This window comes from Gossypium arboreum, chromosome 13 (genome assembly GCF_025698485.1).
Source record: "Gossypium arboreum isolate Shixiya-1 chromosome 13, ASM2569848v2, whole genome shotgun sequence".
In the NCBI taxonomy this organism is placed as follows: Eukaryota; Viridiplantae; Streptophyta; class Magnoliopsida; order Malvales; family Malvaceae; genus Gossypium; species Gossypium arboreum.
The window spans coordinates 54,199,432-54,221,168 of NC_069082.1; positions in this window are offsets into that span (position 1 = coordinate 54,199,432).

The following is a 21,737-nucleotide window of genomic DNA, read 5'->3' on the forward strand; positions in this document are numbered from 1 at the left end:
ATGCACATTTTATATTATCAACCGAATTTGCACACGTAGTGCTAATTAGACTCGCACACATAGTGCCATAGTAAACCGCACACATAGTGCATTGGATATTCTCTCATGCTTCAACATCCAAATCGGCACACACAGTGCCATTTAATTCCGCACACATAGTGCTATATGTTAACTCATTATGATAAGGCAATTTACTTAATTCAAATAGCATATACGGTCACATTAATAAATATGAATATCACTCCAAAAGAATACCTAACAAGGAATTCTTTCGTGATTCATGAATATTATTTATATACAAACTAATCAACCTTACAAAAATGCTTAAAGACTTACTTTATGTCGGATGAAACGGTTCCAAACAGCTACTCGATACACTTTGTTTTACCCTTGCTTGATTCTCCTCCTTTGGGTTCTTGAGCTTAAATAAATAAATTAACTAGTTTAATTACCTTGCTAGTTATTTATATCCCATAACATTAATAATTTCATATCAAAAGAATCATACGGCAACATTTTTTTTTTATTCACCTTATGCTTCTACTAACTTTAAGCCATTCGGCTATTGATCACCTAAGATCCAATTACTATAATTAACCCAATAAATATTTCAATAAAACACACATAAATATTATATACACGGTAACCCTCTCTTATTAACTACTCATATATATTTTAATAATTTCCGTTTCATCTTACAACCATTCTTATTCAAAACATTAGAACCTTAACTAATACTTATAAATTGTCTCAAGGCCGAATGCATTCTTACTTCCAAAGTAACATAGTCTATGATATATTTTATTTCAAGGTACATATTCATAAATCAAATTTAACCATATAAACCAATATCACCCACTTGATCAATTATAGAGAATTAAAGTTAATATCACAATGTGTACCCTATATGGCCTATTATACATAATCAAATTTAACATCATCTATATATTTACTCATATGGCCGAATATACATACCCCCATATAATATCATTTTCATTTCATTTAACACTTAATTTCCACCACATAAACACTTGGCCGAATAATTCTAAACTAGCAAAACTCCACATTTGTTCATACCATCTTTTAAATTCACATGTATCTATATAGGTAGCTCATATTTTCACCTCTCTAATATTTCTATCCAAAACATCAAAACACTATCCTTTTAGCATTTATCCAATAATACCGTATGCATAATTTGTCACCAAAACTAAAGAAAAATCAACATATGGGTTACAATAAGAGCTTGACTACTAACTAGATTCTCATAAAAATCAATAGAAATAACATGAACTCCTACCTTATTTAACCTCCAAGATAGCCGAATGCCCTAGACAAATTCCTTCCTCTTTCCCTTTTGTTTCAGCTTTGCAAGAAGGTAAAGAAGATGAACACACTCTTACCTTTATTTCTTATTTTATTCATCTTTTTCTTATAAATTTATTACATCATTTGCCAATTAAAATTGTTTTTAATTTGACTTAGTGGAATAGCATCATTTCATGGCCGGCCACTACATGCTTTAAGGGTAAATTGACATGCAAACCCAAGCTTTCTCACCTCATTGTTTTTGGATCCTTACAAATTACCTACCATCTTTTCTAAATTTCTCAACTAAGTCCTTTCAAGAAAAATTTGCATTCCTAAGACTAAATTGAAACTTTTAATTTTTCCTACATACACTATCACACATAAATATATGCAATTAAAATTAAAATGAATTTCTGTGACTCGGTTTTGTGGTCCCGAAACCACATTCCGACTAGGGTCTAATTAGGGTTGTCACACTTCTTGCCCACTTTTAGCGAAACTGAGTTATTGGGCCTAAAACCCCTAATGGGCCCTACTTAGCCGATTTTGTCATCTAGGCCCATTTAGCCTATATGCATAACAGTATTAACAATCTTAAAATGCAATTTAACAGATTTCCATTTTCTACCAATTTTACCCAAATGGGCCCGAAAGCCTATTGGGCCCTATTGCAGCCCCTCGAGGCCCAACTTACCGTGAATGCCAAAAATCAAGTTCTTACCATTCCCAATGTTCCTGATCATCATCTCAAAGAATCTAACTAACTAATGAGCGTTCGCTTGCTCACGAGTCCTCGAAATGCCAGAATTTCGGCATTTCGGCTTTTCGACATTTATCGCTTTAAGCTCATGAAAAAGGGTTCGTTACACACCTGTTTGGCGATATTCCTCGACGAGATCTCCTACACGATTTCTCCTATAATCCATCGTTAATAATTAGCTTCCCATAATTGAACCAAACCAAAAATTATCTAATATTAATACTTACACATTCGGCCACCATCTATAGTGGCCTTAGGAATCTTACCTTGCCGCGATTGATGACTAGGTCTAGCCACTCTGGTGATCCAAGCTACTCCAAGTAGACACTACACCTTGCTATCCCTCACTAAATAAACCACAAAAATATTAAAAGAAGACCCCATAAGGCCTATACCCATATTCAGCCACCTCCCTAAACTAGAGGGGTTTTGGCTTTTGGCCAAAAGTTACTCTAGGAATCGTTTAGAGTTCGAGCATTTACCATAGTCTTTCTTCTCTTGAATCCGTACGCCTAAAAGGTAAAGGAATTGAACGGCAACAATTGAAAAGGAAAGAAAAGGTTGCTGGTCACAAAGAATCGGCACCCCCTATCTTCACTGATTTTGGCTTTTTGCGGTATTTCGGCAGAAGTAGAGATAAAGGAAAGAAACAATGGGTGAATGGGGGGAATAGTGGGCTAGTTTGAAAGAAGGAGAAGGAAGAAAAGATGGAAGAAGAGATGGTAGATTCGACTGCAAAATAAAATGAGAGAAAAAGACTAATCCTCTAGGGAGAAAACGGCACAAAAATACCTAAGTGCCGAAAATCCCTAACTAAACCTCTCTACCGAAATTCCCCCCTCCAATCTCCCTTATTCGGCCAACTCTATCTTTATATCAAATCCCTAAAATCTCTCCCCTTATCCCTCCTTAATCCATGCATTTGACTTGATCCAAACTCTCCTCTTACAGAATCCATTTGGATTCCAACAGATTCTCTTTCCCGCACATAAAATAAATACTCTTACTTGCCAACACAAGGAATCGATCCCCTGTCTTCCCTTATGCTCCACACGCCACCTTTTTAGGAGCTTAGTGGCATCACCCTTGCCACTTTATTAAAGCTCTTTTTGTGATACATTTTACCCACAACTTTATATAAGGGCACCTAGCCAGAACCCCTAACTACTAAGTCCAAAATTAAAAAATTCCCCTGGGTTTTGGCCATCTCATGGGCCTTCCATAAGCCCATTTACATACCCAATTTATGAATTCCATAATCACATACCAAATTTTAGAAACTTACTTAAAATATCAAGAATTGCAAAAAAACCCGGAAATCAGGATGTTACAACTCTACCCTCCTTAAAGAAATTTCGGCCTCGAAATTTACCTGATCAAAACAGTTGAGGGTACTGCTGACGCATTGCCTCTTCGGTCTCCCAAGTAGCTTCTTCCTTGCCATGGTTCCTCCAAAGTACATTCACTAATGGGACTAACCTCCTTCTCAACACCTTGACATCGCGATCAAGTATTTGCACAGGTTCCTCTTCAAAGGTCAAATCCAACCGTACCTCGATTTCTGCAACTGGCACGATATGAGTTGGGTCAGAATGATATCGCCTTAGCATGGACACATGGAAAACATCGTGAATACGATCCATTCGAGGTAACTCTAGGCGATAAGCCATCGCCCTATCGCTAATGATTCAGTAAGGCCCAATAAACCGTGGGCTCAACTTACCCTTCTTACCAAATCTCAATATCTTCTTCCAAGGCGAAACTTTCAAAAAGACCATGTCCCCTGCCGCATATTCAATATCCTTATGCTTCAGATCGGCATAAGACTTTTGTCGATCCGCCACCTCTTTTAACCGATTCCTGATCACTTTAATCTTGTCTTCAGTATCTGTTACCAACTCTGTCCCAAGTATTTGCCTTTCCCCCAATTCTGCCCAACAAGTAGGCGAACGACACCTTCGCCCATATAGTGCCTTATATGGAGCCATCTGAATACTTGCTTGGTAACTGTTGTTATACGCGAACTCCGCCAATGGCAAATGGTCCTCCCAGCTGCCTCTAAACTCAATAGCACAACCCCTCAACATATCCTCTAAAATCTGATAACCCTCTCTGACTGCCCATCCGACTGAGGGTGAAAAGCCGTACTGAAATCCAATCACGTTCCCAATGCCTCATGCAACTTCTGCCAAAATCGAGATCTAACCCTTGGGTCTCGGTCTGAAATTATCAATGCTGGCACACTATGCAACCGTACTATCTCCGCCACATACAATTTGGCCAACTTCTGAAGTGTAATCGGTTCGGACATGTATGAAATGAGCAAATTTCGTGAGTCTATCCACAATCACCCAAACCGAATCCTTCTTAGAAGGTGTCAACGGCAACCTACTTACAAAGTCCATAGTTACCCTTTCCCACTTCCAAAGTGGTATCTTTACTGGTTGTAACAATCCCAAAGGTAGTTGATGCTCGGCCTTCACTTGTTGACATGTCAAACATCCCCCTACAAATTCGGTCACTTCTCGCTTAAGCCCAGGCCACCAATATAGCTCTCGCAAGTCTCGATACAACTTACTCCCTCCTGGATGCATAGCACAAGGTCCATTATTTGGCTCTTTCAAAATCATCAATCTCAAATCGGAGTTCTTCGGCATACAAATTCTCCCTCGAAAACAAAGAGCTCCCTCACTATTTAACCCAAAGTCTGGATTCTCCCCCTTCTCAACTTGCTGAAACCGAGAAACCAACGACTCATCTTCCAACTGTTGCTTCTTAATCTGTTCTACCCAAGTCGGTCTTACTTGCAACTCCGCCAATAAACTTCCGTCGTTATACAAACTTAGACGAGCAAACATCGCCTTTAATTCTGCCACAGCCCTTCGACTTAGCGCATCAGCCACAACATTCGCCTTACCTGGATGGTACTCAATCGAACAGTCATAGTCCTTTAACAACTCTATCCACCTTTGCTGCCTAAGATTCAGCTTCTTTTGAGTCAGCAAGTACTTAAGACTTTTGTGATCCGTATAGATGATACATTTCTCCCCATACAGGTATGCCTCCATATCTTAAGTGCAAAGATTACCGCTGCCAATTCCAAGTCATGCGTCGGGTAGTTCACCTCGTGCGGCTTAAGCTATCGTGAAGCATAAGCGACCACTTTACCCTCTTGCATCAACATGCAGCCCAAACCTACATGTGACGTATCGATGTACACATGAAATCCTTACCAGACTCTGGCTGAATCAACACTGGCGCTTCCGTCAAAACCTTCTTCAACTTCTCAAAAGCCTCTTGCTGCTTATTTGTCAAAACAAAAGGCGTTCCCTTCCTTATAAGTTTCGTTAACGGTGCTGCCAACACAAAAAATCCTTCCACGAATCTCCGATAATAACCTGCCAACCCCAGAAAACTTCGGATCTCTGTTACCAACCTCGATGGCTTCCATTCCAAAATTGCTTCAATCTTTCGAGGGTCCACCTTGATCCCCTCGGCAGACACAACATGCCCCAAGAAGGTAACTTCTTTCAGCCAAAACTCGCACTTACTAAACTTTGCATAAAGTTGCTTCTCCCTTAACACTTACAGCACTACACGAAGATGCTCATCATGATTCTCTTTCGTTTTCGAATACACCAAGATATCATCAATAAAAACGACTACAAACCGATCCAAGTATGGCTGGAATACCCGATTCATCAAATCCATGAATGCTGCCGGTGCATTAGTCAACCCAAAAGGCATTACCAGAAACTCGTAATGACCGTATCGAGTCCTGAACGCCATCTTATAAATATCCACTTCTTTAACTCTTAATTGATGATATCCCGACCGAAGGTCGATCTTAGAAAATACCGAGGCTCCTTTTAATTGGTCGAACAGATCATTGATTCTTGGTAATGGATACTTATTCTTGATCGTCAGTTTATTCAACTGCTGATAGTCAATACACATTCGCATAGTCCCATCTTTTGTAATAGCCCAAAATTGGGTCTAGTTGGAACAGAGGTTTCGAGACCACAAAATCTGAGATATAAATAATTATTTTATGATTATTTTGAGGTCTATGATATGATTTCATGATTTTTTGAAAATTTCGTGAAGAAATTCTATGCATAAAGTGCTTAATTCGAAGTTAGGGACTAAATTGAATAAGTTGCAAAACTTGCATTCTAGAAGTTTCTAGTATGAAATTGATTTGAAATATTAATTAGGAGGTCTTAAATAGAAATTTTACCAATTTCTAAGTTATGGACAAAAATTGGACATGGATGGAATTTTTGGAAAGTTTAGTAGTAAGGGTATTTTGGTCATTTAGGGGTAAAATAAATTAAAATACAAAATTAAAAGCCAATTTTGCTCATCTTCTTCACCATGGACGTGTATACCAAGGGAGACTCCATGGCTAGGGTTTTCAAGCTTCCCAAGCTCAATTGTAAGTCCGTTCTAACCCTGTTTTTCAAGTTCTTTACGTTTTTGGAGTCTCGGTAACTTGATTTAACTTATGTTAGCAATAATTCAACCTAGGGTTCATATTTGGAAAAATACCCATAGGTAAACTTTGTGTATTCTGGTGTTTTATGATACAATATGAGGTTTTAAATTCTTTTAGACAACTTGTGCTACTCGGTTTTAAGTGAAAACGAGCAAAAGGGTTTAATCGGTAAAATACCTAATAGTCATAAGTATATGTTAGAGTGAGAATTTGATGTTGCCATAGAAGGAAAAGTGATCATCATGTCATAAAACATAAGAATAAGGGATGAATTTTAATTCCGAGCCTAGGGGCAAAAGTGTAAATATGCAAAAGTTTAGGGCAAAATTGTAATTTTCCAAAGTTTGAGTTAAGGACTGTTTTGAATAGTACATTAATTAAATAAGTAAAAGATGATGTTTTAGATCCCGAAAAATGAGATTTGAACCTAGAATGAGAGAAAATCGAAAATTGGAAAAGTTGGTAAAATGGCCGTTTTAATATCAAGGTAAGTTCATATGTATAATAAGCATTAATTTATGCATGTTTCAATGTAAAATTGATATATTTACTATGATCTCCGAGGTGTTGAAAGTATGTAAGTTGGTATGATAATAATACAACAATAATGTCTTGTAATTTATATTTGAAAGTTAAATTTAGTGAATTAATTGAATTATGTTAAATTAAATGATTATGGTGCCAAGTTTATGAATTGATTTAAAAATATGTCTATGGTACATGAAGTGCATTGAATTATCATACATAAATGTGATTTCTATGATTATGGATATTATGGGAAATTGTAAGTTCATATGATTTTTAATAAGACAATGTGTAATTTAATGTTATTATGTTGATATTAAATGAGATGTAAGTTTATATGTAAGTAATACATCACTATTACTTGTATTATGATATTTTATAAAAATATTGGAAATATGTTTGTGGGTAATTACTTGATTGGTGAAATTGTTGGGAAAGAGAGAGAAATCCCGGTTGAACCTTCGGAAAGACTGGATGATACAAATGGTATGTAGCTAGGTGACATGTATAGTGCTGAGTGCACATCATGTGTACAAGAGAGCTACAAGACATTATGACGTAGCTAGGTCGCATGGGTGATACTATGTGTACACCATGTAGACAAGAGACCTACGGGATATATGTAGCTAGGTCGCATGCGTGGTTCCAAGTGAAGGACACCATGTAGATAAGAGAGCTACGAGATAAACTGGCTAGGTCACATGGGTGGTACTAAGTGTTCACCATGTGTACAAGAGAGCCGAACTATATGATGGGTGGAGCTATGTGCTGAAACCACCAAGTATCGAGGATTGATCCGAAGTGTTCAACGGGAGACTCTCTATGTATTGCTTTGTGAGTTTTGTGATGAATATGTGCAGGAACTTGGTTATGTGAATAATGTGTTCATTAAGTGACTAGGATGTGGTAAGGTTATAAACAAGTAAGTTATACATGAGGATGATTTTATGGTGACCTTGTGATCATACGCCTATACTTTTGATGTATGAAATGTGGTGAAAATGATTTGTGATATGTATGTTAAAATGAGGTTAATACAAAGAAAGTGTGAAAGAGTGAATTAGCAATAAAACTGCTTTTGGACAAGATAGCGATGACGTGATTTTGAAAAATCACCAAAAATAGTATAAATTGAATCGAGACTGAATGAGTATAAAATTAAAGCTTAATAAGTCTATTTTCATATAAAAGAAACATAGAAAGCAAAGCAGTTCTATATTTTGAGATATTTATGTTTTCGTGAGACTGATTTAGAATGATTACGTGATCCCTGCTCGACTTTGGAAAATCACAAAATTTGGAGAAAAATAATTAGAGGCTCAAAATTATATTTTTAAAATCCATAATGAGTCTATTTTCAAGATAAATCAACAAGAACATTATACGAGTTATGTAATGTGAGATAATTATTTTTAGTGAAGAGAGGTCGAATCACCGACCGTGAAACAGGGAAATTTTAATGAATAAATTGTACTAATTGGATAAACCAAAATTATGAAAATTTTATGGTGGAACGATATGTGAGTCTAGTTGCAGGGGAAATTTACGGATCTTAATTGGGAGCTCTGTCTCGAATTATAAATAATTAAGTGACTATGACTCGTGTGGACAGTTTGATGTGAACATTTATTAGTAAATTGTGAAATCGTACTTACAAGAATGCTATGTACATTAAGGATGTGGAATGGAGAGGAGGAGGAGAAAAATAAATATATGTGGAATACATGGAAACTATGGTATATGAAATATTGATATAATGAAATAAATAATATGTGTTTATAAGAAAACAAAAGAGAATGTTATGTATCATGACATGTATATATATATATATATATGACTAGTCTCAATGTAATGCTTGTTGGGTATGGAATTGAATTGAAATGTTTCGCATAAACATGTTATTCTACGATCCGAATCGTGGTATTTTATAAAGATATGATCCAGCTTTAAATATGAATGCTTGATGATTAAGTGAAGATATTTGGTAAGATGATAATCTTGGTATAAATGTATAAGTGGTACTATAATAAACAAGGTAAAATGAGTATGAGAGCCACATGTATGATGACATACAAATGCTATGTTTGTGGTTTAATTGAGGATGCTTAATCATTAAATGAATACCATGTTATATGCTTTTGATTTTGTATAAGTGTGTAAGAGATCAAGGTTGACCAAAGCTTGGAAAATAGCCTAGGTATATTCCACATGTGCAGAGGCACGACCATGTGTTTCAAAGTGTATGGAACACGACTTTGGGACACGCAAGGTGGAGCCTTAAAGCATGAAATTTCCAAGATTTTCGTAAGTTCTCGGTTTAGTCCCAAACCCTTTCTAAAGTATGTTTTGGGCTCCGTAGACTCAAATAAGGGACTATGTGTAAGAGAATGAACGCTTTGAAATATGAATAAAATTTTACGGCTCGTATTTTAGTTTAATGTTTGTATGTTTGTCTGGTAACGCCTCGTACCTTGGCCTGGCCTCGGATAAAGGTAAGGGGTGTTACATCTTTCTTCTTTACTGAACAAGACTGATCATTCACACGGGAAACACTTGGTCTTATAAACCTCTATCCAACAGCCTCAGATTCGAAGCTTTCAATTCTACCAACTCCTTTGGTGCCATCCGATAAGGCGCAATGGACACAGGAGTCGTTCTGTAATAAGTCGATTCCAAACTCGACTTCTCTCGCTCGGGTAATCCAGAAGTTCATCCGGGAATACATCCTGAAATTCCTTAATAGTCCTAACCGACTCTACCGTTATCTCCTCAAGTCCCGCTTGACTTACAAGGGCCAAGTACACCTCACAACCTTTCAGAATCAACTTCTCGGCTCTTAAAGTCAAACAACATTGGACAAATAATCCCTTCGTTCCCCTACGACCATTATCTCCTCATCTTCAGCAGTCAGAGTACCATCCTCTTTGCAAAGACAATCCAATGTCGCCTTGTGCTTAGCTAACCATCCATTCCCAAGATAAGATCAAAATCCCCAAATGGCGCTCCATCAAGTCTCCTTCAAAATTTTATCTTGTGTCACTAACTCAGATCGCCCTAAAAAGTTTATCTACTTTAACCGAATGTCCCAATGGGCTTATCACCGATACCCCACTCACGCCTCCTCAGAAGCACATTCAAAGCCCCGATACATCACAAGCAACATATGAGTGAGTGGAACCCACATCAATCAAAGCGATGTAAGGCATGCTATGAATGAAGAACGTGCGCTTATAACATCGAGCGCCACCTCCTCACGACGTCATGCAGGATAAACCAACGCCGGCTGTCGGGCTTCGGCATGTCCAACACCTCTGTCAGGTGCCCCACGTTCTCGTCCATTACCATTGCCACCCCTACCTTGCCCACGACCCCTCTATGGTGGTGGTCCTCCTCGCCGTGGTTGGACATCCCTTTGCTCTGTAGTTAGCTCCTGAGCTGTCCTCCGAGGACACTCTCTGAACTTATGCTCCCTAGACCCACATTGAAAACATGCTCCAGTTCGTTTCCAGCACTCCCCCATATGCACCTTACCACAGTCCCTGCAAGCCGGTGGTCTATAAGTATTTACTGGAACTGCTCGAACCGGTTCCTCCATCCTTGCTCTTTTAACATTTCGATTCGTGGCACTTGAGGGTCTAAAATCCATCTTGAATCTTGGTCGATCCTTCTCACGATTCTGTCGCTTAGTCAGCTTCACCTCCTCGGCTATCTTAGCCTTCTCTACCAATACAGCACAACCACGCTCCCTCTGTGGAGCTATCAATATCCTCAACTCATCGCGGAGACCATCCTCAAATCGAACACTGCGCTTATATTCAGTTGCCACTATCCCACTAGCATATCGACTCAGCCTCAAAATTTCGCTTTATACTGCTACGCCTTATCACCCTAAGTCGATTCAAGAATTCCTTCCGACGAGCATCCACATAGCTTGCTCCAACATACCGCTTTTAAAAGCGATTTGAACAATTCCTGTGTTACTTGCTCAATTGGGGTACTCTCCTTACAAAGTGATCCACCATCGGTATGCCTCACACGTAGCAATGACACAACTCCTTTCACTTTTGCTCCATCGGCGCCTAGATCGTCTATGATCGCCTCATGCCTCTAGCCAATATTCTACCACATTTGGGGTTACTCCAGATACACCCCTAAATACTTCTGCTCCATTGGCCCGGAGTAGCTCCGATATAGACCCCCTATTCATTGTCCCAAAGATTAGCTCCAAAGAACTCTTTCTAAAACCCTTAACATGGCTTGGGACAAAGCGTCATCCCCCGCAGCCCGATCATAAGACCCAGTCTCCGTTGCTTGTGGCACAAATGGTTCCTCAGCTGGCCTATGCCCTGAGGATGAAGATTCAGCTTGCACCCTTCCGCGACCACGTCCGCAGCCTCATCCACGAACTCCTCTTGTACTCATATCGACTTATCTGATTTACGAATTTTATGAAATTAGTATACTGTTCCACTGTTTATTAAGAAAATGTCTTATAGAAATATAGCAGTTCAAGAATTGTTTTCGTATCATCGTAGTCTAGCTACAGTCTCATTTCTACCGTTTCACAATTTACCCTATCTACAGCATCATAGTAGAGTCTCAGCACTATTCATAATATCATATCATTATCATATATCGTAAAGAAAATATACTTATAGACTTGGTGCCAAGGATTCAGTGCGCCACTTCTTTCTCCAATCCAAAACTTGAAACCATGTTTTTTATCACCAAAAATAGAAATTTGAAAACTTTGATTTGAAAACACCCTTTATTTTGAAATCTTGATTTAAAACAGAAAAACTCGAACCATTTTAACATGTATACTCTGTAAAACATCTTTGAAAAGAATTTTCAAAAATCATTTCCAAAAATACCCTTCTTAAGCCTAAGTTTTCAAAAAATTTTTGAACCCGATCCACAGTCGAGTTGTTGCAACTTAGGCTCTGATACCACTAAATGTAACACCCAAAACCTGGCCCAGACATTATGGCCGAATCTGAACGAGTTGAAAACCCACATTCTGTTTTAGTGTTCTAAAAACCATATATTTTGTTGAGTTAACAAAGTGTATAGAAGATGGCCACCAGGTAGGTATCCGAGACAGAAGAGGTGAGCCATGAAGGCTGCTTAAGTACCAAACTCTTTGATTGGATCCAATCCTAGACATGCCCACAACCATCGCCACACTTTGTTATATCAAGTTTTAAATTTGTTTAAGTGGACATCTTTGATAAATCGATTAATCGTGGCGTTGAGCTATTTTGAAAACAAGTACCGTTTTGAAAACACGTCCTAAGTCTAGCCCATTTGAATAATTATCAACCAGGTTTAAAGTTATTAAATTTAAAATAATCCCGAAAAGAAATAAAAGAAAAGTTAAAATGGCCTTATTACAACCCCAAAATAAATAATAATTAAAGGAAATTTAATGAAAACCAACGCTTATTTAAAAGTCCAAAGGCGATCACCGTGGCTACTCTGAATCCCCTCCAGCGCAAGTCCCCACATCAAGGCTCACCTGCAAGGTTAAGGAAAGGGGGTAAGTTTGGAAACTCAGTGTGCAACAAGCCCTTTTCAGAGCCCAAAACAATAACAGCCTGTTGGGCCTAGGCCCAAATCCAATCTCAACATGTACTAGGCCATAGCCCTTTTCACACTTCATATTTCATAATATTGGGCCGAAGCCTTTTCATATTTCATATTACTGGGCTGAAGCCTTTACTGTAAATGGTATGGCCCATAGGCCCATTTCAATATCACATGTAATGTCAATGAGAGAATGCAAGCCCATTTAGGGAGACTAATCAACCCACCATCCGCTACTCTCCACCCGTACCAACCAACACACCATGTGGGGATTAACTCGACCCACCCCGCCATAACTCTCCACCGGCAAAGATAGTCGCTTTACCATATAACTGGAGGCCTAGCCTCTTTTAATAACTGGGGCAAAGCCCTTTTAATAACTGGGGCATAAGCCCTTTTAATAACTGGGGCATAAGCTCTTTATCATAACTGGGGCATAAGCCCTTTATCATAACTAGGGCATATGCCCTTTATCATAACTGGGGCATAAGCCCTTTTACACTTCCTTCATCCATATAAAAACCCAACCCAATGCATTTATGAATACATCATGTGCATATCATACATATCATGTGCATATCATACATGTCATGTGCATATCATACATACCATGTTTATCAAAATCCCATGTATTAAAATTTACGTTTAAACCCTAGGGGTATAATGGTCATTTTTACTTAGGGGCAAAACGGTCATTTTCATATTATAAGGGTAATATCGTAATTTTACCAAAAATTAGGGATTTTTCCATGTTCATCATCAGTTACTAACTATTTATTTGTTTAAACAGCGCTTCTGGCCCACTTTTAGCAAAACCGAGTTATTGAGCCTAAAGCCTCTAATTGGCCCTACTTAGCCGATTTTGTCATCTAGGCCCATTTAGCCTATATCCATAACAGTATTAACAATCTTCACATGCAATTTAACAGATTTCCATTTTCTACCAATTTTACCCAAATGGGCCCAAAAGCCTATTGGGCCCTAGTACAGCCCCTCGAGGCCCAACTTACCGTGAACGCCAAAAATCACGTTCTTTCCGTTTCCAATGTTCCTGATCATCATCTCAACGAATCTAACTAACTAATGAGCATTCGCTTGCTCACGAGTCCTCTACGAGATCTCCTACACGATTTCTCCTATAATCTATCGTTAATAATCAGCTTCCCATAATTGAACCAAACCAAAAATCATCTAATATTAATACTTACACATTCGGCCACCATCTATAGTGGCCTTAGGAATCTTACCTTGCCGCGATTGATGACTAGGTCTAGCCACTTCGGTGATCCAACCTACTCTAAGTCGACACTACACCTTGCTGCCCTCCACTAAATAAAACACAAAAATATTAAAAGAAGACCCCATAAGGCCTATACCCATATTCGGCCACCTCCCTAAACTAGAGGGGTTTCGGCTTTTGGCCAAAAGTTACTCTAGGAATCGTTTAGAATTCGAGAACTTACCACAGTCTTTCTTCTCTTGAATCCATACGCCTAAAAGGTAAAGGAATTGAATGCCAGCAATTGAAAAGGAAAGAAAAGGTTGCTGGTCACAAAGAATCGGCACCCCTATCTTCACCGATTTCGCTTTTTATGGTATTTCAAGTAGAGATAAAGGAAAGAAACAATGGGTGAATGGAGGGAATAGTGGGCTGGTTTGAAAGAAGGAGAAGGAAGAAAAGATGGAAGAAGAGATGGTAGATTTGGCTGCAAACGAAAAAGAGAGAAAAAGACTAATCCTCTAGGGAGAAAACGGCACAAAAATACCTAAGTGCCGAAAATCCCTAACTAAACCTCTCTGCCGAACTTCCCCCCTCCAATCTCCCTTATTCGGCCAACTCTATCTTCATATCAAATCCCTAAAATCTCTCCCCTTATCCCTCCTTAATCTATGCATTTGACTTGATCCAAACTCTCCTCTTACAGAATCCACTTGGATTCCAACACTTACCCTTCCTGCACATAAAAATAAATACTCTTACTTGCCAACACAGGGAATCGATCCCTTGTCTTCCCTTATGCTCCACACGCCACCTTTTTAGGAGCTTAGTGGTGTCACCCTTGCCACTTTACTAAAGCTCTTTTTGTGATACATTTTACCCACAACTTTATATAAGGCACCTAGCCAGAACCCCTAACTCCTAAGTCCAAAATTAAAAGATTCCCCCGGGTTTTGGCCATCTCATGGGCCTTCCATAAGCCTATTTACATACCCAAATTATGAATTCCATAATCACATACCCAATTTTAGAAACTTACTTAAAATATCAAGAATCGCGAAAAAACCCGGAAATCAGGATGAACATTGAACATGGTTTCTTAAACTATAGTATGTATTTTCTATGTTTCCTGAAGCAAATTTTAAAAAGTGACATATTGTCACCAAATCCTATGTTTTGAACAAGTGATTGAAAAGAGTTTTTTTTTTTTTTAATTAGGATTTTCTTTTCTTTTAAAAAGGGTTTTCAATGAAAACACAGTTTTTGCTAAAACACTTTAATGTGACACACCAAATTCAACTATAACATCCGGGCTGGGTTTGGGGTGTTCACTTGTAACTAAAACTTTAACTCTCTTAATTCTGTCGAAGCCATCTGATACAGAGCAATCGAAATAGGTGTTGCTCCCCGCACTAGGTCAATACTAAATTCAACTTCTCTAATAGGAGATAATCCTGGTAACTCCTCCAAAAATACATCTGGATATTTGCATACTACTAGCACTGATTCAACTTTAAATTCAAATTCTTTAGTATTCAAAACATAAGCCAAGTAGGCTTCACATCCCTTTCTCAAGCATTTTTGAGCCGACATACAGGAAATTACAACGGATGGTACATATGACTCATCTGGTTCAACCCAAAGAGCTTTGCCATTTTCACACCTCAATTCAATGACCTTCTGTCTACAATTTACTATAGCCTCATGTAGTGTCAACCAATCCATACCCAAAATAACATCGAACTCATCAAATGGCAATAACATTAAATCAGCCAGAAAATAATGGCCTCTAATCAGTAAAAGGCATTTCTTGCATACCTTGTCAACTAGTACATGTTTGCCTAACGAATTTGACACCTTAATCACGTATTCCATTAATTCTACAGGTAATTCTTTACTAGACATCAGTTTCATACAGACATATGAATCGGTTGACCCCGGTTCAATTAAGGTAACAACAGGAATATCATAAAGAGAAAATGTACTTGTAATGACATCAGGAGCTGAGGCTTCCTCTCTAGCATGTATAACATAAGTTCTTGCTGGGGCTCGAGCTTTTGATTTGGCAGCAGTTTCCTTTGTAGCATTACAACCTCCACTGGCACTTTCGAGATATCTTGGAGGTCTACCTCGAGAGATAGGAGCATTCAGTTTGGGGTTTCGCTCAACCTCTTTGTTATCTAGTTCTGGGCAATCCTTAAGGAAGCGGTCAAGAGAACCACACCTATAACATGCCTCACTCCTCATCCAGCATTCTTCAAAGTGAAACTTGTTACAACTATTACACCGCGGCTTTTAGTTTCCCACACTTCCCACACTAGTTGCCATGGGAGATGGAGACAGCGAATTAGGGCGCTTAGAGGTTCTTGTCTTACCCGAATATCCCACTGATGAATTGGAGCGTTCCTGGTGGCTTCTCGATTTCTTTGTGGGAGATGTATATGTTTTGCCCATGAATCTCTTATTCGTAACTCGAGCTCTCTTCTCTGCTTGTTTCTTTTCATTACTTAGCTCTTCAGCTTTCTTGGCTCTATCGGCCAACACTACAAACTCTCTTATCTCAAGGATCCCAATCAATAGTTTAACGTCCTCATTTAATCCTTCTTCGAAACGCATGCACATTTCCTCTTCAGTCTAATCCCATTCTTGAGCATACTAGCTCAGCCGGACAAACTCTCATTCATACTCTACCATAGTCCAATCTCGCTGCTTAAGTTCTAGAAATTCCTTTCTCTTTAGATCCAAGAATCTTTGACTAATATACTTCTTCTTAAATTCAGCTTGAATGAATTCCCACGTAATATTCTCTCTCGGTGCCACTGCAGATACAGACTTCCACAAGTGGTATGCAGTGTCCTTCAGGAGAGATACTACGCATTTCAAACATTCCTCAAGAGTACACGATAGTTCATCAAGAACTCACACGGTGTTTTCAAGCCAGAACTCAGTTTGTTCTAGATCATCGTCAATTGTTGCTCTAAATTCTTCAGCCCCATATTTCCTCAATTTATCTAATGGAGCTTTACAAATTCTTATTGGCGGCACACCTTGTGGTACTTCTTCTTCAGATTAGGTAGGGAGTGGGGGTGGTCGTGGTATAGCAAGGTTGGTCCTCAAGTACTCACCAAACCATTCATCCATTATTTCAATAAAGGCTGCCTTTGCCCCTTCCCGGCCCCTAGACATGGGCCTCCTACTACTACCAGACGTGGCTTGCTGTATGGAAGCTAAAGCATGGCTCTCAGCTTCTTCAGACTCATCTCGGGCTTGGTTGGAAGGCATTTACTATATACAAATACATTTAAAATGGTTAGAAGATGTCACACTATCATAACTTGTACAATGGCATGTAAAGCTAGAAAGATACATGCTATGTTAGTTTGAGAATTGACTAAACTGTAACTCTGATACCACTAAATGTAACACCCTTTACCTTTATTTGACGCCAGGATAGGATACGAAGCATTACTGGATATACATACAATTGTTCAAGTAAAACTAGGCTATCATATTTCTTTCAAATCAAAAGTCATTCAAACATATGCGGGATGTCCCTTCTATGGATCTACAAGGTCCAAAACATACATCGGAAATAGTTCGGGACCCAACTGGAAACTTAAGAGAAACTTGGAAAATTTTCTTAAATACAGAGTCACATGCCCGTGTGAAATGGGGACACACTCGTGTACTCTTGACACGTCCGTGTCCACAGGCCGTGTAACTCTCTGACTATGACGTTAGCACCAAAATAAGGTTACACGGTCGTGTCACACGCCCGTGTGGCCAGGCTATGTGGCCAACTAAATTAAATGATTTTTTATAAAAATGGTGCAGACTTCACACGGCCAGAGCACACGCCCATGTGGTTAGGCCGTGTCTCTGACACAGCTAAGACACACGCCCATGTCTTAGCTCGTGTGTTTACTAGTGGGCATTCTGACTTATAAAATTTAAGTGCAGGGGACACACAGTCGAATCACACGCCTATGGGGCAGACCGTGTGTCTACCCGTGTGGCAATTTCAAGGCTATTTTCCAAGCCTTTCTGCCACCCTTTAGGGACTCACTCATTTGTACATGTTCTCAGCATACAAAAATTCACATTTGAACTACTCTAATATCCAAATCAATGATTAAATTATGTCCCTAACGCCTCCATGTACAATCTCAATTTTTACATCAATTTCCTAATCTTTTCATACCAATTCATAACCTCTAGGCTTTTATATCCTTCTTTACAACTTTACACATTTATAACATTGTTGTGACCATACTCATTGATCATGGGCCATTCACCAAATAAACATGCTATACCTTATGTCCATCATTCCCAAGCAACCACATCAACATGAACACATTGCATGCATACTCGGTTAATAAGGGTTACAACCCGATAGTAAAATATGAGCCATATTTCATGGCCATATACATGAACACATGAACACATCAACATGAACACATTGCATGCATACTCGGTTAATAAGGGTTACAACCCGATAGTAAAATATGAGCCATATTTCATGGCCATATACAAAATAATTCATCAACCATCATAAGCCATTACACTTGGCTAAATTAAATGACACATATAACCAAAAGATAAGTTACCCTATACATGCCATTATATCAAAATGAAAAGTTATTTTATACCCAAAATGAGAATACCGATTGTGTGATGAAACTCCCACTGTCCTCCAACCTTCATGTGTCCAAGAGCTCTATAAGACAGGGAAAAGTAAAAAGGGGGTAAGCATTACATGCTTAGTAAGTTTGTATAACGGAAAGTAAACTTACCGGTAATAAGCCTTGTTATCCATCAATTATAAAAAATTTCCCTAAACACATACACTCAATGAACAAGTTAGTCACATAAATTTTCAAGATCCATAGATGAGCTCATCACATCATATACATATTCAAATTAGTATTTCTCATGTCATATACAAATATTTTATCCAGTGAATCCTTGAATCCCCGATGGATATTTCATCACTTAGTATGCTCCATGTGTACTATTTCATTAATCGTTAATTCATATCTAGTAGTACCCTATCCGGTACACTCTCGAGCCACATCTCTTACAGCAGAATTACTAGTCCAGCCTAAATTCTAGCTAGTCCATGTACTCTAAGGGCTTTTTCAGATTACCACTCCAGGCTAAATCCTTTACGTGACAAAGAATACCCTACAGAGTTCAATCTGGATTACCAGTCCAGGCTGAATCTAGTCAACTAGGATTACCAGTTCAGGCTAAATCCTAATTGAAACGCATGCTCAATAGGCTCATTCTAGGATTACCCGTCCGGGCTAAATCCTTTCTATAATGAGATCAATGGATTACCTGTCTAGGCTAAATCCTTTCTGCAACACATGCAGGATCCCATTTTTCATGAGAAGTGACCTATCCATCAGAATTCCATATTCGAACAGATTTTAACCCATTTTTCAATCAATTTTGAATTTATAGACATTTTCATAAAGTTCATTATTTAAGCATTTCACATTCAATTTGTGTAACACCCCTAACTCGTATCCGTCACCAGATTAGGGTTAAAGACGATACCGAACAAATCAAAACATTTTAAAAACAATTTAAATACATCATTCACATTCATAGTCAAACATTATCATAGAGTCCCTTATATTGGTCATCGAGACCTTAAACATGCTTTAGAAAGGGGCTGGGACTAAACCGAGCTCATACAAAAATTTTCAAAAACTTATATAGGTCACACGCCCATGTGAACAGGCCGTGTGCCTCACACAGCAAGACACATCCGTGTGTCTAGCCCATGGTAAAATAGGGCATACATACTGACTTATCCACATGGCCACAAGACACGCCCTTGTGCCAAGCTGTGTGAAAATTAGGGAGGCTACTGACTTAGCCACACAGCTGACCATGCACTTGTGTGTCCAGCTCATGGTCGAAATTGACTTGGCCACACGGCCTAGCACATGCCCATGTGTGCGACCGTGTGGTCTACCCAGGCTCATTTCAAAATGGCCCTCGAGCAACACGGCTGAGACACACATCCGTGTCTATGCCCGTGTAGGCAAAAATAGGCCATTTGCAAGGCCAATTTACCACCCATTAAGGGTCCTCCCTACAAGCATAAAACCAAAGACATTTTTATACCAAATTCTCAACCATTTCTCAACCAAATTATATACCATTCATGCCATAACATTATTCATCAATTTCATACTCAATATATAAACCGAAACATACCCAAATCCTAAGCCAAAATCATACCAAAACATAGGTTTCATAATCTTTAATCATACAATCAAATCTCATTGTAACACCCCTATCCCGTAACCGTTGCTAGAATAGGATGAGGCGTTACCAGAAATTAGGAATCAGATCAGAAGAATAAAATTCTATAAGTAAACATTCAAAAGATGCCATTTTCATATGGCTTATATAAAATAGTCAAAATATCATTCTACTATATTGTCTATCTTATACATGCCATAAGCTAAGTCTAATTACATAGTTGCCGTAATGGTAGATAGTGTGACGAAGCGCTAATGATCCCCGAACTGGTAGTCAGAATCCACAACCTATAAACCAAAACATGATCGAACAGAGTAAGCTTTTGTAAGCTTAGTAAGTTTTGAGCAAAACAAAGTGTTCTCATTCACTATCATTGGTCATTCATTTCAACTATTCGATGAAGTTAATCTAGAGCTTCATCTCGAACTATAATATCAATAAACGCATCACTTGGCTGTCACCTATATACTTTCGAATAATAATGACCTAGATGGTCAGATATTTCCAAAGCACATTCTTCATCAATTTTCAAATTTTAATAATCCTTTCCACTTGTTCATAATCAGATCCATATTATTAAGTATTTCAACATGACAAGTACTAAATTACCGTAGGCACATAAAGAACCAAACATATTCCTTATCACATATACGTAAGCTTACAAAACATAATCCTTACCTTGTACTAGCACATCTAGCTGAACCCAACCCATACTCAAATCATAAGGCTTTTGGGCCGAATATGCACTAATACATAAGAATATTTCATCACATACTTCATTATACAAGCATACCATTACCAATTAGATCATTCTCATATTTGGAGTTATAATATTAATCACATTTACCTACCTCTTTGATAATCGATAATTCACCTCAAATCACTCCACCGATGAGTAAGTAATACGTGCTGAACATCTTGAATACATAATACTTATTTGATGGTAACTTATTGTAGATACTCAATATCAAAGTCTTACTTGAATCCTAGCATTTAGCCGTCGGGTCTTTAAAGCTCGGATATAGTATGAGCAACGGCCTACGGACATTAATCAGATAATATTCTCGATAAAGCTGCGGGGTTTTAACCCTTGATCTGATCGACACAAATGTTCTTCGACACTTATCACAGTTATACACTTCCACTTCCATCACATTGGCCATTCGGCCTTATCATATATATATACTTTCACATTCATCACATTGGCCATTCGGCCTTATCACATATACATACACTTTCACATTCATCACATTGGCCATCCGGCCTTATCACATATACATACACTTTCACATTCATCACATTGGCCATTCGGCCTTATCACATACATACACTTTCACATTCATCACATTGGATCCTAAATCAAAATATAAATTTTTTTTCATGTATTCATATCACAATTATCCAAATATACTTCACATACCACATATACTTTCATGTATACACTTTGTCTTGGCTGAATCTACATCTGTCATTTTTCGATGAATAATTCAATTTCAAGCCATACTATCATTTCACATTCGAATACTTATAAACTTACAATTTCACAAATTTGAATATCA